Below are 13,482 nucleotides of genomic sequence, written 5' to 3' on the forward strand. Positions count from 1 at the left end.
GTAAGAGAGATACTCCCTACAGTATGTGACAAAATTTGATTCGATTTGATTGATGACCCTAATCATGACCTTTTGACCTCCCCCCTCCCCCCCGGAAGTGTGTAATTTGATCCCCTAAGCGCGCCACCTGTTGCGCCACCTGTTGTTGGAAAGGCCATCAGACTGCTGAACACGTCATAGACACCTCAGCTTCACTACTGGAACTTCAACATTATGCACTCCACACTGTATATAAATGCCACTTGTTTTGCACATATTCAACTCTGTATATTTTATATATTTTATTTATTATTTTTTTACTATTTAATTTGTAAAAATGTGTATACACACACACACACACACACACACACACACACACACACGTAGAAAAACATTTAGTATACACATCCAGAAATGCATACACTATTATATATTGTACATATATTTATTAGTTTCAGGTTGGCCATTCTTGTATTTTGCTCGTTTGTGTTGTTGTGTTTGCACATCTCTGTTGCTTGTGGGGCTCGCACACAAGAATTTCACTCGCATGTGCTGTGCCAGTGTGCCTGCACATGTGATGTGACAATAAAAGTGATTTGATTTGATTTTGATTTGATTTGATTTGAAAAAAAAGAAAAACGTTTTTAGAGGGAGGGAGGGGTCTGCGGCATGGGAGGGGAATAAAAGCAGAGAGGAGGAGACCGTCACAATTTCTAGGCACAGACGCAAGATGGATCCTTTCATTCTGCAGCCCAGCAGCGTTCCTGTGTACTTGGACGGCGAAGAGATCTGCTCTCCCGAGGCCGCGAGCATGGGAGGCAACAGCTGGGGAGATCAGAGAGGGAGGGAGGGTTCCTGAAGCATAGGGGTGATGCAGCAGTTGAGTCTGTGCTGTATAGAGAGACAGAGCGGCAGTTAGTTTTCCACAAACTCATAGTTTGAATTCTGTTTCAATATTATGACAATTTTCTCTGTATTTCTTTTTTTTACAATAGCGGATGTAATTTTACTTTCTTAAGCTGCACCGGTGCTTGTAATGGGAAAAAAGAGTGACTTCCTGTAGAGAACCGTTTCTTTCAATAGTATTTTATTTTCCTATAATACAGACGCAGTAAAAAACCTTTAAGATGATCAGCCTAGCAACAAATTGCATTTTTAGGCTACACCATAGCTTGTGATGAAAAGAAGAACTTTCTATCCGCTTGTAACCTACAGGCTGCCTACCCCGTATGTGTAAAAATGAATAAATACCCCTTAGTGAATAGTCTTCTTTGAATACTACTTTTCCTTTTGAGAGTCCTTTTTACAAGGGACTGAAAAACAAACCATAATTACCATGACAGGCGATCTTGTTTCGCACACACACACACACACACACACACACACACACACGCACACACACACACACACACACACACACACACGCACACACACACACACCGCGGGTCAAGGAGGAGAGAGACAGCAGATATCAGTTTTTTCTCAATGCTTATAACCTATAACGCGTCCCCCAAAAAAATATTATTATTATTAAAACATCTATATGAGGTAGGTTTTGCGCAGCCTGCTCCTTGGTAGAGTTTTTTTCTTCATTACTTTTACAATGGGTTTTCTCAATAGACAGAAAATGATGACACTGAGGAGTCAACAGCCGATATTATCATTGCTTGTAACCCGGTAAATAATTTCGTACATCTCCCCATAAAATAAGTCTTAGTGGAAAAAAGCTCATATTCGAATAAGTTTATTAAAGCACCCCCCTCTGTGGGAAAGAGTTTTTTCTCAGAGTCAAGTTTAAACCATGAGGCGAGTTTTGTCAACAGGAGGCGAGTTTTGTCACGAGCAAGAACAAGGGCAGACAACTGTTGCCCATAAAGTAAAACAAATATCCGCCTCTAAGTCGTATTTTACCGTTGCAGAATGTGGAAAACAGACAGCCCTCACAAGAAGGCACCCAAAAAGGAAATTGGACACCCCAATTTTCTTATGCTAGATACTATGAGGCTTGAGTGTCCTAAAAATCACACTTTCTCCCTGATAAACAGTTTGATTACATTCTCGCATCATATCACAATTAATTCAGTTAGTTTCCCTGGCAAAAACAGCAGTCCTCACCAACAGAGGAGTTCAAGATATCCTCAACACCTCACCTCAGTATCACTGTCATTGGATAGAAGTGAGAGTCACTGACTCGTTGACTCAGTTCACAAGTTTTAAAACCTCCTCCAGAGTAAATAAACGTGGAGTTATTTGTCCTACAGTGTTCTCTGTACTTAGATTTATGCACTTGAATTGGAAGTGGTAAGAAAACAGAATTCAGTTGACTGCAGTCTCAAATTTGCTGACATCTGGTGGTGAGATTTTACTTACTACCTCTTTAAGGAAGTGTGGCGTACAATAATTCCACCAAAAGTAAATAAAGTTCAAATAAATAATTAAAAGCCCAGAATTACCAGGATAATCACACCCATGATAAGTGTACATAAATTTCTGACAACGACTGTAAATGTAAAATGAATCCAGATTTGACCATAGCTTTTTTGTATTATCCCAACACCATGTCCTGTAGTGGCTTGTATATAGATAAGGATGATTTATTATATTTTTCCACCTCACCCATAACACTTACTACACCATGACAATAACCAGTAACCTGTAGTAGAAGTAATAGTGGCAGTAGTAGAAGCTATTTATTTATATAGCTTATTTATACGCCAGAATGCTGTTTATAGACTTCAGTTCAGCATTCAATACAATCCACCCCTCACAACTCATCAGGAAACTGACAGACCTGGGTATCAGTTCCCTCATCTGCAAATGGTTACTGGACTTCCTGACCAACCGCCCCCAACATGTCCGGCTGGATAACCACTGTTCATCTACCATCACGATGAACACCGGTGTACCACAAGGCTGTGTGATGAGCCCTTTCCTCTACTCCCTCTTCACCCACGACTGCAGACCTGCTGATGGTTCCAACACCATCATTAAGTTTGCAGATGACACCACGGTGATTGGCCTCATCAGTGACAACGATGAGGCCGCCTACAGGGAGGAGGTGGATCGTCTGGCTGAGTGGTGCGACAGAAACAACCTGCTGCTTAACACCGAGAAGACCAAGGAGCTCATCGTGGACTACAGGAGGAATGCTGACCCACATCCACCCATCCACATTAAGGGGACGGCTGTGGAGCGTGTGAGCAGCTTCAAGTTCCTGGGAGTTCACATCTCCGAGGATCTCACCTGGACGACCAACTGCTCCAAGCTGGTCAAGAAGGCTCACCAGCGCCTCTTCTTCTTGAGGACTCTGAGGAAGAACCACCTGTCCTCAGACATCCTGGTGAACTTCTATCGCTGCACCATCGAGAGCATCCTGACCAACTGTATAACAGTCTGGTACGGGAACTGCTCTGCCTCGGACCGGAAGGCGTTGCAGAGGGTCGTGAAAACTGCCCAGCGCATCGCCGGAGCACCACTTCCTGCCATAAAGGACATCTACAGGAAGCGGTGTCTGAAAAGGGCTGGGAAAATCATCAAAGACCCCAGTCACCCATCACATCCTGCCCTCTGGGAGGCGCCACAGGAGCCTCCGGACTAAGACCACCAGGTACCGGAACAGCTTCTTCCCCACAGCTGTCAAGACTCCTGAACTCTGCCTCCTGACATCTGACCCACGTTAAACTCATGGACTGAACATACACACACCCACAATGGACAACTGTACCCTCAAACACAATAATAACATGGACTGAACCACCACTCACAACCACTAGCACTTTATATAGCCTCTGTAGAAACTATCTACATATCTCACTTATCTTAACTGCACTACTGTATAGCTCTGTGTAAATAATCATTCTGTACATTCGATAATCTTTAACCCTACAACTGTTTACAACTTGCATAGTTCCCATTTCTGTATAGCTGTATATCCCAGATTCTGTAAAGTTATTTATTTCATATTCTGTATAGTTTTTCATATTTATATCCTGTTCATAGCCTGTACATAGCTTGTACTCACTACAGCCTGTACATACTTATAGTTATAGAATATTCACAACATACTTCATACCGTGTACATTATAACATACCATAATAGACCCATTTCTGTAATATACTCACATATCTATATTATTGCTAATATATATTGTAATATATCTATATCACTAAAGCACTTCTGGATGGATGCAAACTGCATTTCGTTGCCCTGTACCTGTGCATGTGCAATGACAATAAAGTTGAATTCTATTCTATTCTATATATTTTAATGTTACCACAGTACCTCAGTCGCTCTTGTATCATACAAATGGCCTCACATACCTACTGTGGTTCTTTCGTGCTGATAACACCTTTGAATTTCACTCCTGGGTCACAGTCCAGTGCCTCAACCACTATAGTTAACCATTAATTCTGTTTTTAAAAAGTCATCTTGATCTGTTTTAGCAGAAAATCGGAGAAAAAAGCTGAATAACTAAGCATACTCGTACATAGTTGTAGGTTGAGTGTTTCCATTTTGCTTTTAGTTCAGAGGATGTTTTAAATTTTCTGATATAAAGATACTAGCTTTATGGCCACGCGTCATTTGCTTGTTTAACTGTGAGTATCTACTGGCTTTACAGTCATGAAACATGCTATGTAAGGCTTTATATTGTCTTTTCATTCAGTGGCACTGTAGCAACATGAACAAGATGACTGTAAATAAATATGCCAAAAACATGTAAACCATATTTACTCCATATAGAACAGATCATCTGGTTTGATTTTGTTTAAATTACTTCATAAATAAACACAATTACACAATTCTGAGGTCAAATGTAAACAATTTTCACTTTTCTTTTTAATCAGCTTAAGTCAAACTAAGCCCTCTTCTTTCCTTTTTGTGGATACAATTTTTCTGATAAGCCTAAATTTCCAGTTACAAACTGAATTTCTATTGCTTTTGGATATGATGACATCACTGTCATGGTATGATCCACAAAATATCAATTCAATTTCTCAGTTGTTCATTAATTTCAAAGCATCCTAATTTAACAAGTGATTGTGATACTTTATAAAAGTCTGTCATTTATTTATGAGGATGGTAGGGCTGCAGCACTAACCATCCTAATGGTCATCACTCTGGGAGCTATTATAGTTACTAATCTCATAAGCCTCAAAAGACTGCCCTGCTCACCTCATCCAAAATCCTGTGCTCCACCCATTAACCCGTTGAAGTCAAACGGGTCCCTGTAAAGATGTCACTGTTTTGCAGATCATTTCTGAAATTGTTAGTTCTAGACTGGATCAGTTCTTATGTGGGATCCAAACTATCCAAACAACTAATCACAGTCAAGTGTCCCTGCAGTTGCTTCACTCAAGCTGTATTATTTTATATCCATTGTTCACATATTATGATATCTGTTTAGGTTCTCAGCCATCCACGTCATGGCAGTCTTGAGACCTTGTCTTTGAGTGTTGGACCTCTTTTTACCGAAAGAAATCCGGTTGCCTTCTTTTCAAGTGCTCAACACTAGTGGATGATTGCAGAATTGGTTAGGAGAAAACTTTTTCAGTATCTAGCCAAGTCAAGACCAGGTACATAGACCTGCTCGAGAACCAGAGGAATTGGAACCAGAGGAATGTACTATAATGCAAGATTAATAGGTTAGAGTTATGCTCAGGTTAAAGTCAGTGTTCTGAAGTATCTTTTTACCTGCCTAGATCACTGTAATAACTTACAGATTCTCTGCCAGGGAAATATAATTTTTTGCAAGTGGTAATGCTGTACTTTACTAAAACCACTGAATAAAGCGCAAACTGTCCATCATATTGTTACAGGAATACCTGTGTATTGATTTGCTGATGCATAAAATGTATAAATGTTACCAGTAGATTAAAGTATCGCTTGCACTGCTGGAATTGCAGCGATTAGAACACAGAACTCTCATGAAGAGTACCTATTCAAGCAGTAAAATTGATTTCACTTTTTTATCTTTTATCTTTTTTAAAGTGATTCCCATTTTCCTTTATTAGATATTAGACAGGAGATGTGAATGTTTAAATGTTTCGGAGCTCTAATGTGCAGCTGTCACCTTAGAACAGCGGCACTCTGCAATAAAAATAATTAACTTGAACTAAAATGTAGTGTTAACCTCTTTATTTGTGTAAGTGTTGCATTTCACTGTTCTGTTTTGGGGTTTGTTTGTTTTTTTATGTTCTTGTGAAGATATGACCTGAGTCACACCGTGCCACTTGGTGAAGAGTGCTGTAAAAATAAAATAGGGGAGACATGATGGAATTAATGAAGGCCAGCTGATATCCAGCCTCCCCTAGCACTGCCCTCTGAACCCACTGCTCCACCCCTCCCTTGCAGCTGAGCCTGCCACTGTTCTTTATAGAGTTTTAATTACCATTTTATCACCATCCTTATCATCTGTCTGTGACTGGAGTAGGTGGCACTCATAGGGATCACTTTTGTGGGAAAGAAGTCATATGACCTGTGAAATGCCCTTTTTTTAACTTTGAAGTGAACATGCATAAAGCATAAGGCAGGAAGCTGGCCTTAGTGGAGAAAGCTGACAACCACCAATGTAATAGCTGTTATTTCTAACTGGGGTTTTAAGTCAGGCCAGCTAATGCAAAGAAAGCCTGGCTGTGTAAGTGTGCAGTCAACCCCTCAGGCCACTAGTGTTTATTGACAATATTACCTCTGATGGAAGTAGTCACATCATGCATGGGGCTGTACTCTGCTTGAATTCAGCCATATGCTGCAAAACTCTTTGGCCCTTCACAGTGCAAATGGATAATTAAGCAAGGTAAAGAAAATGGATAGTCTTCAGTGGCCAAGTTAGTCACCTGATCTCAGTGTAGTAGAGCAGCCTTTCTGTTACTGAAGGCAAAATTGAATACAGAAATACAAATAAACAAGCAGAAACTGAAGACAGCTGCAGTAGCCTGGAAGAGCATCTCAAGAGAGGAAACACAGCATTTCATGAACTACAGGCGTTCTAGCCTTATGGCAGGCATTGACTGCAAGATTTTACATACAAGTAAAAATATAAGTAAAATATTTTAAAAAGTCATAATATTTAAAATGATGTTAGCTTGTTGAATTACTTCCAAGTCTCTGAAAATGAAGACATAAGTATCAAAATGGTTGTAAGCACTTAACAATGTATGTAATAATTTAGTTTTGAATAATAGATGAAAGCCTGCGCTTCAATCACATCTTTTTTTGTTCATTTAAGTTCTGCTGTGGTGGTGCACAAAGTCAAAATCACAAAAAAATAGTCATTGTCCAAACATTAATGGACCCAATTAAGGTGGTGACACCATTTCAAAATTGGCACCCAAAAAACCCCCACAGTACCTACAAATTAGTTTTGTTTTCAAGCTTGCTGTAAAAATTAAATCAAATGAGCTTTTTAAATTAAGTCACTATTAGTCAAGTTTCAGATTGTGTTAATTAAAGAAACAAATTCCCAATGTATGATGATTATTTAAAAGTGCATTCTTATATTTTCAGGCAAGAAATACTTTACTTTTATCTTCAGTCAACATGAACTTTATTGTTTAAGGACCATACTTTTGTCTCCATATTTTCATCAGTCATAAATTTGGCTGGAAAAGCATCACACCATTTGCTCTAGTAAAAAGACTCTTGTGTGCCTGAGTAATTTCTGATTTATTCTGGTTATTTTTTACCACAGTGTTATGACCCAGTGATGTGTTTGTTGGTGTTGTGCCTCCCACCAGAGGATGGCTGGCGGTATTTTCCCTTTTTTCTCTCCTAGGAGGTGGACACCTGGGCGTGGCTGCTAGGTATCTGGGTGGAGTCTCTACATATCTTCGGACTGGATAATTGATGGACCACCTCCAGTACTTAACGTCCGGATGACAGTCACCTGGGAGTGCTTTTTTTTTGGAACCCCGTTGACTCGGTCACGGAGTTGTGTGTGTTGTGTCATTACAGTATAGGCTGGAGTATTCACATGTACCTCTAGCCTTACCATGTAGATAGTTGTAAATAAGTTAACAAGTGGCAGTCACTTTTTTTTTTCCTTTGCTGTATATCTTTCACTGTCGCAGCCTAGTAGGCGTGAGAAGCCGTTTTCTTTTGCTGAACAAGTTTTCTCCTGTTTTTGTTAGATAGTTAGGTAAGCGACTTGTCTTTTGTTTTGGCTTCTTTTTATTTTGGTGTAGGGAAGTGTAGGGATGGTTTGTAGGGAGTTTTGTTTATTGTTTTGGCATTGCTCACTGCCGATGAAAATAAATGGCTGCTTAAATAATTGAAAAAAGTGTTGTTGCTGAAGTTTGTGCGTGGGTGGGGAGTGAGTGGGGCAAACTTTTTGTTACGTTTATGTTTCTGCCGGGACCAGAACGTAACAACAGCATCACTAGATGTTCTTAGATGAGGAACATGTGCTTTGTCTGACTCATTTTTCTTTCTGCCTTTAATCATTTATCTTGTAAAAGTCTACAGCTGAGAATGTGGTACTCGACCCTCTTGGACATTTCTTTTTCTTTCTCAGTGCAGATGAATCAGTGATTTCTGTGCATTAGATATTACACTGCTCCTGTACGTTAATGCTCCTTTGTGTGACAAGACCTGAAAATTACACTGATTGCTTTTCAAATGTGAACATGAGATTGCATGTAAATATAACTGTGGGCAATTTCCAAGGTTGAAATGTTAATGCAGTCAAGTTGAAATTCACTGAATCACACCAAGAGAGTTGTGATATTGTGCAGAGAGAATACCCTTAGATGACACATGTATATGTAAAAGTAGGTGTAATTGTCCACATCGCATAATAACACTGGGAATGACTAAGAAATTCAAATTTAATTAAAATCATTGCTAGTATAAAATTATTCAGGCTAAAAAACCCAAAACAAAACGCATTACTGGAAAAAAAAATCATTTTTTTGAGTTCAGATAATGTAGTATTTTCTAGACTTCTGTATATGGACTATGTATCTTTTTTTCTTTTCCTTCAGCTTTCAGCTCCAAGTATTAAGAAATAATATTATAGTATAAAGAAATGTAGTAAAACTAAGAGGATGCATTTTTTTATTAGGAACTTGTAGGCTTGATAGGCTAAACACAACATTTATTTGATAGTTGAACGTGTTGCTCTGGCACAGCTACAAGCCATGTGAGCTCGTAGCCCCTCCCACTAGGATGTACTACCACAGTCGACCGTCGTAAAGCAGCCGCAAATCAATAGCAATACAAAAACCCTCAAAATCATTGAAGAACATTTTATAACCGAACACCCAATACAGATATACTGAATATCACACCATATCAGATCACCAAATTAACACTGGGTTACATTAACATTTTACCACAACTTCACCAGATGTAGCTAAAAAAACTAAACTCATGTCCAGCCCAGTGGGACAGCAAGGAAAGATGACAAAAAACAGTTGCTTACGTGCAGTTTAGAGGGTCAAGCTGAAATTGAAGCAGCCATTGAAAGAGGTGAAGAGAGAAAGATGACAGCTTGGTCAGCACTAGTTGCCTCTATAATGTATGCAAATACATGCAGGTCGGAATCTCCGCCCCTTAAGCGCACCCCCGGACAGTGCCAGCAGATTGAAACTGAAAAACAAAAAATGTGATACAAAAAATGTAGTTTCAATTAATTGTTTTTTCACTATCATTTTTTTAAACTTTCAATACAAGAGTACATTTATTTCAGTTACAATATTGTTTTTCAGTTTCATTTTAAGGTGGCATGTATTTATGTATTTATTTATGTATTTAAGTATTTATTGTCATTGTCAGAGAACAATGAAATTGCGTTTGGGGCTTCCATACAACCCGTAAATAAAATAATGAAGAAAATAATAAATACCCCTTAAAACCCAAGTGTAAATATTTAACCCAGTGTGACTCCAGTACAACAAGACAATCCTTAGCAACAACATGAGAAAATGACAAGTAATGTTCATAAGAAATTCAGACAAAGACCTGAGAAACATGACAAAATACAACAATGCAACCCATTCAATATTATTGTACTGTGAGATATGATATCAGATATGATAGTTATCTATTTAAGAAAGAGGGGGGGGGGGCAGGAGGGGGAAGAGAATAAAGATATGATGCACCAATGCAGACCAGTTCATCGCTATTAAGAAGTTGGATATGGTTATTGTCCGTGAGAGGGGGGCAGAGAGTTCAGGAGCCTCACAGCCTGTGGATACAGGCTGTTGGCCAGTCTGGATGTTCTGGCCTGTATAGACCTGTACCTTCTCCCTGAGGGCAGCAGATGGAAAAGGTGGCGCGCAGGGTGATGTTGGTCCCGCAGGATACTGTGCACCCTCCTCAGACAGCGAGTGGGGAAGATATTACTGATCTCTGGCAGACTTGTTCCAATAATTCTGCCAGCTTCTTTCACCACCCGCTGGAGTGCTTGCTGATCGGCCTTGGTGCAGCTGGGGAACCACACTAGAAATCCATACGTCAGAACGCTGCTGATGGCACAGTTGTAGAAGTTCAACATCAGAGATCTGGGAATGTGTGCGCTCCGCAGTCTCCTCAGGTAGTAGAGGCGCTGTTGGGCCTTCCGTACAACTGAGGTGATATGGTTGCCCCAGGACAGGTCCTCGGTCACAGTTACCCCCAAGAATTTAAAACTGCTCACCCTCTCCACCGCCTCACTGCCAATGAAGAGAGGCAGATGGTTGTTATGACCCTTCTTCCGGAAATCTACAATGATCTCCTTGGTCTTTTTGGTGTTTAAGACCAAGTTATTGTCGTGGCACCATGACTCTCTAAATTGTTTTGATTTATAATTGTCGCATTTGCAATAACTTTCCTTTGTTGGATTGTAAGTTTTAATGTTTTCATATATTATTTGGAAAAGTGTTTTACAATACGTTGCATTAATGCATAGTTTGTATGAGAGAGATGTTTTATTTTTTGTCATTTATGTCAAATATGACGTCATCAAACTTCTAAGTTGTGAATTACAGCTAGAACAGCATAATTAATATTTGAGTTGCTGACCCTGTCTGTTGACAGGTCTGGTTTATTGTACACTGGATTGTTCCTGAGGTGCGAGCCTTCCCACCTGGACTTTGAAAGACTGAGATTTGCTTCTTTCTTGATGATCTGCTGCACTTTGCGTTGTGGTAGGACTGTATCACTCACACTTTCACACACAGCTGGTTATAACACCACTGACTGACATTCTCTCACCCCTATTTTCTTTCACACCCTGGGAGTTTTTGGACTTTACCCCTTGGACATGTTTTATTTGGGACTTTAAATGATAAGCTGTTGTGTAGAACATTCTCCACATGTGAAAGGTGTGTGAGATTTTCATCTGAATGAACACTGAATTTGTGTAATCTGCTTTCTATAACAGTTAAGGAGTCAGGTTACTAGGGTGTCCCAACATTGAGATCAAAAGTTACTATTTTTATGTGTTTTCCTTTGCTTTCATTTGTTGTTCTTTTCTACAATTGTAAATCGCCTTTAACCTGTGGTTGTCAAACTCATGCTTTATTTCACTAAAGCCGGTTTGTTCTTTTGAGTTACATTCTTGTCTCTGTGTCTCATTAAAACACATCCCTGTGCTTCTATAGTCGAACCTATTGGCCCATTAATATATTCTTTAATTAATAATAATTAATATTGTTTTTTCCTGTTACTGTGTTACACAACCATGTCCAGGTACAGTACACAATGTTCCTGCTTAAACGGTGCTCAAACCGGTGCTTAAAGAATGGAGAACACAGACTTGGTCCAAAAACCTCTCATGTTCAGCTGTTTTTTGTAAAAAGATAACAATGTTAGCCTTTTCTGCAGCTATGGGGCATATATGGCATCACTCTTGGCTGGAAGCAGTGCTTAATCAATGGAAAAAACACAAACTTTATCCAAAAACCTCTCATGTTCAGCTATTTTTTTGTAAAAAGATAACAATGTTAGCCTTTTCTGCAGCTATGGGGCATATATGGTATCACTCTTGGCTGGAAGCAGTGCTTAAACAATGGAAAAAACACAAACTTTGTCCTAAACCTCTCATGTTCAGCTGTTTTCCACTTTTTCTTTGGTCATTTTAGCCTTTTTGGCCAGGGTGAAGGGAGTATCTGCCATCAAACAAGAAGACAGCAGCATGTAGCTATGATGGTGTTTGCTAGTTCACCTTACATGCATTAATGTAATAACGTGGTTAGCCTACTCAACGTAAATTACACACGAACAACATGAAGCTACTCACGCAGAGAAGAACGGCTGCTGCTGCATCATCATCCTCATCATTTCTGCTACACTGGCAGGACTAGGGGCCAGGACTCTCCTCTTCGGGTTTTTGGGGGATGTTGCTAACTCCGGGTCGATAACAGGCACCACACCCGCAGTAGATGTGCTCGGTGTGAGGTCTCACAGCAAGCTATCAAATACGGCGCATTTCTCGGCTTTTAAAAAAAACGCTATGCGTCGCCAGGTGTTTCATCGGATTTGAGGTGTTACCTCCTTTGACAGTATCACAGTATCAGCTTAAAGCACTTGTTGCTGCTGAGTTTGCATCTTTTGCTGTGAAGTACAGCCAGACTTTGACCGCTTCGCCTTGGGCATTTTTAATCTGTAGCTCTGCTCTAAAAGAACGTACGTACCTGGCCCCGCCTACTACGCTTGCAAAGGTAAAATGATTGGCTAGAAGCCAAAGTGTGTGACAGCTCAGGAAAATAAAGCACTGAAATGTGCGCTGCTTTTCGGTCTGGTTACTACCGTTTATGGCACCGGATACCGGTACCCATCCCTACATATAACAGACAATCAACACAGGACGACATAAAGTGCAATGTGCAAAAATTGTAAAAAATCAAAACAAAGACAGAATAAAATGATATTGTGTGTGTGTGTGTGTGTGTGTGTGTGTGTGTGTGTGTGTCTGCAGCTGTTCTTTGTGTTGTTGCTGCATCGTTGCCTCAGGGGGAATGTTGTGTGTGTAACCCGGGTTAAAAAGATGCATAAATAGTAAAAGATAAGTGAAGTCTGAGAATATAAATATCAAAGAGTTCATTTATTTAAATTTTCTTGTTTATTAAAAAGGTAAAAGTTCATGTAAAATGATTAAAAACATGTTTGCATTGTTTAAAATAAGTTATCTTTCTTTTCTTGTGAATTGTTTGTGAGAACTGTAATTTCCTACGGGGATAAGGTCTGTGAACGTAACACAGGGTGGAGAGGAAAAGGAAAAAAAGAGAGCGCGAGGAGAGAGGGCGGTGGTGCGTGAGTTACACGAGCATCCAGAGAAGTTAGCTTAGTAGTAAGTGTGTTTTGACTTTTCGGACAGATAAGTCACAGTGTCGGTAAGCTAGTGACATGACACGTAAAGTTTCAGCGTGAGTCTGCTGGACTGTGTGCTTTGTTTCTTGCGGCCGTGCACGTTAAAGTTAAAGTGAGGCTAACCCAGCCGTTCGCTAATAAGGACTACTGTAGGCTGCTGTTTAGCTAAAGTTGTGGAACATAACAAGCTGCAGAGGATCGTTACCGAACTGGAT

Source organism: Maylandia zebra, linkage group LG3 (genome assembly GCF_041146795.1).
Source record: "Maylandia zebra isolate NMK-2024a linkage group LG3, Mzebra_GT3a, whole genome shotgun sequence".
Classification (NCBI taxonomy): domain Eukaryota; kingdom Metazoa; phylum Chordata; class Actinopteri; order Cichliformes; family Cichlidae; genus Maylandia; species Maylandia zebra.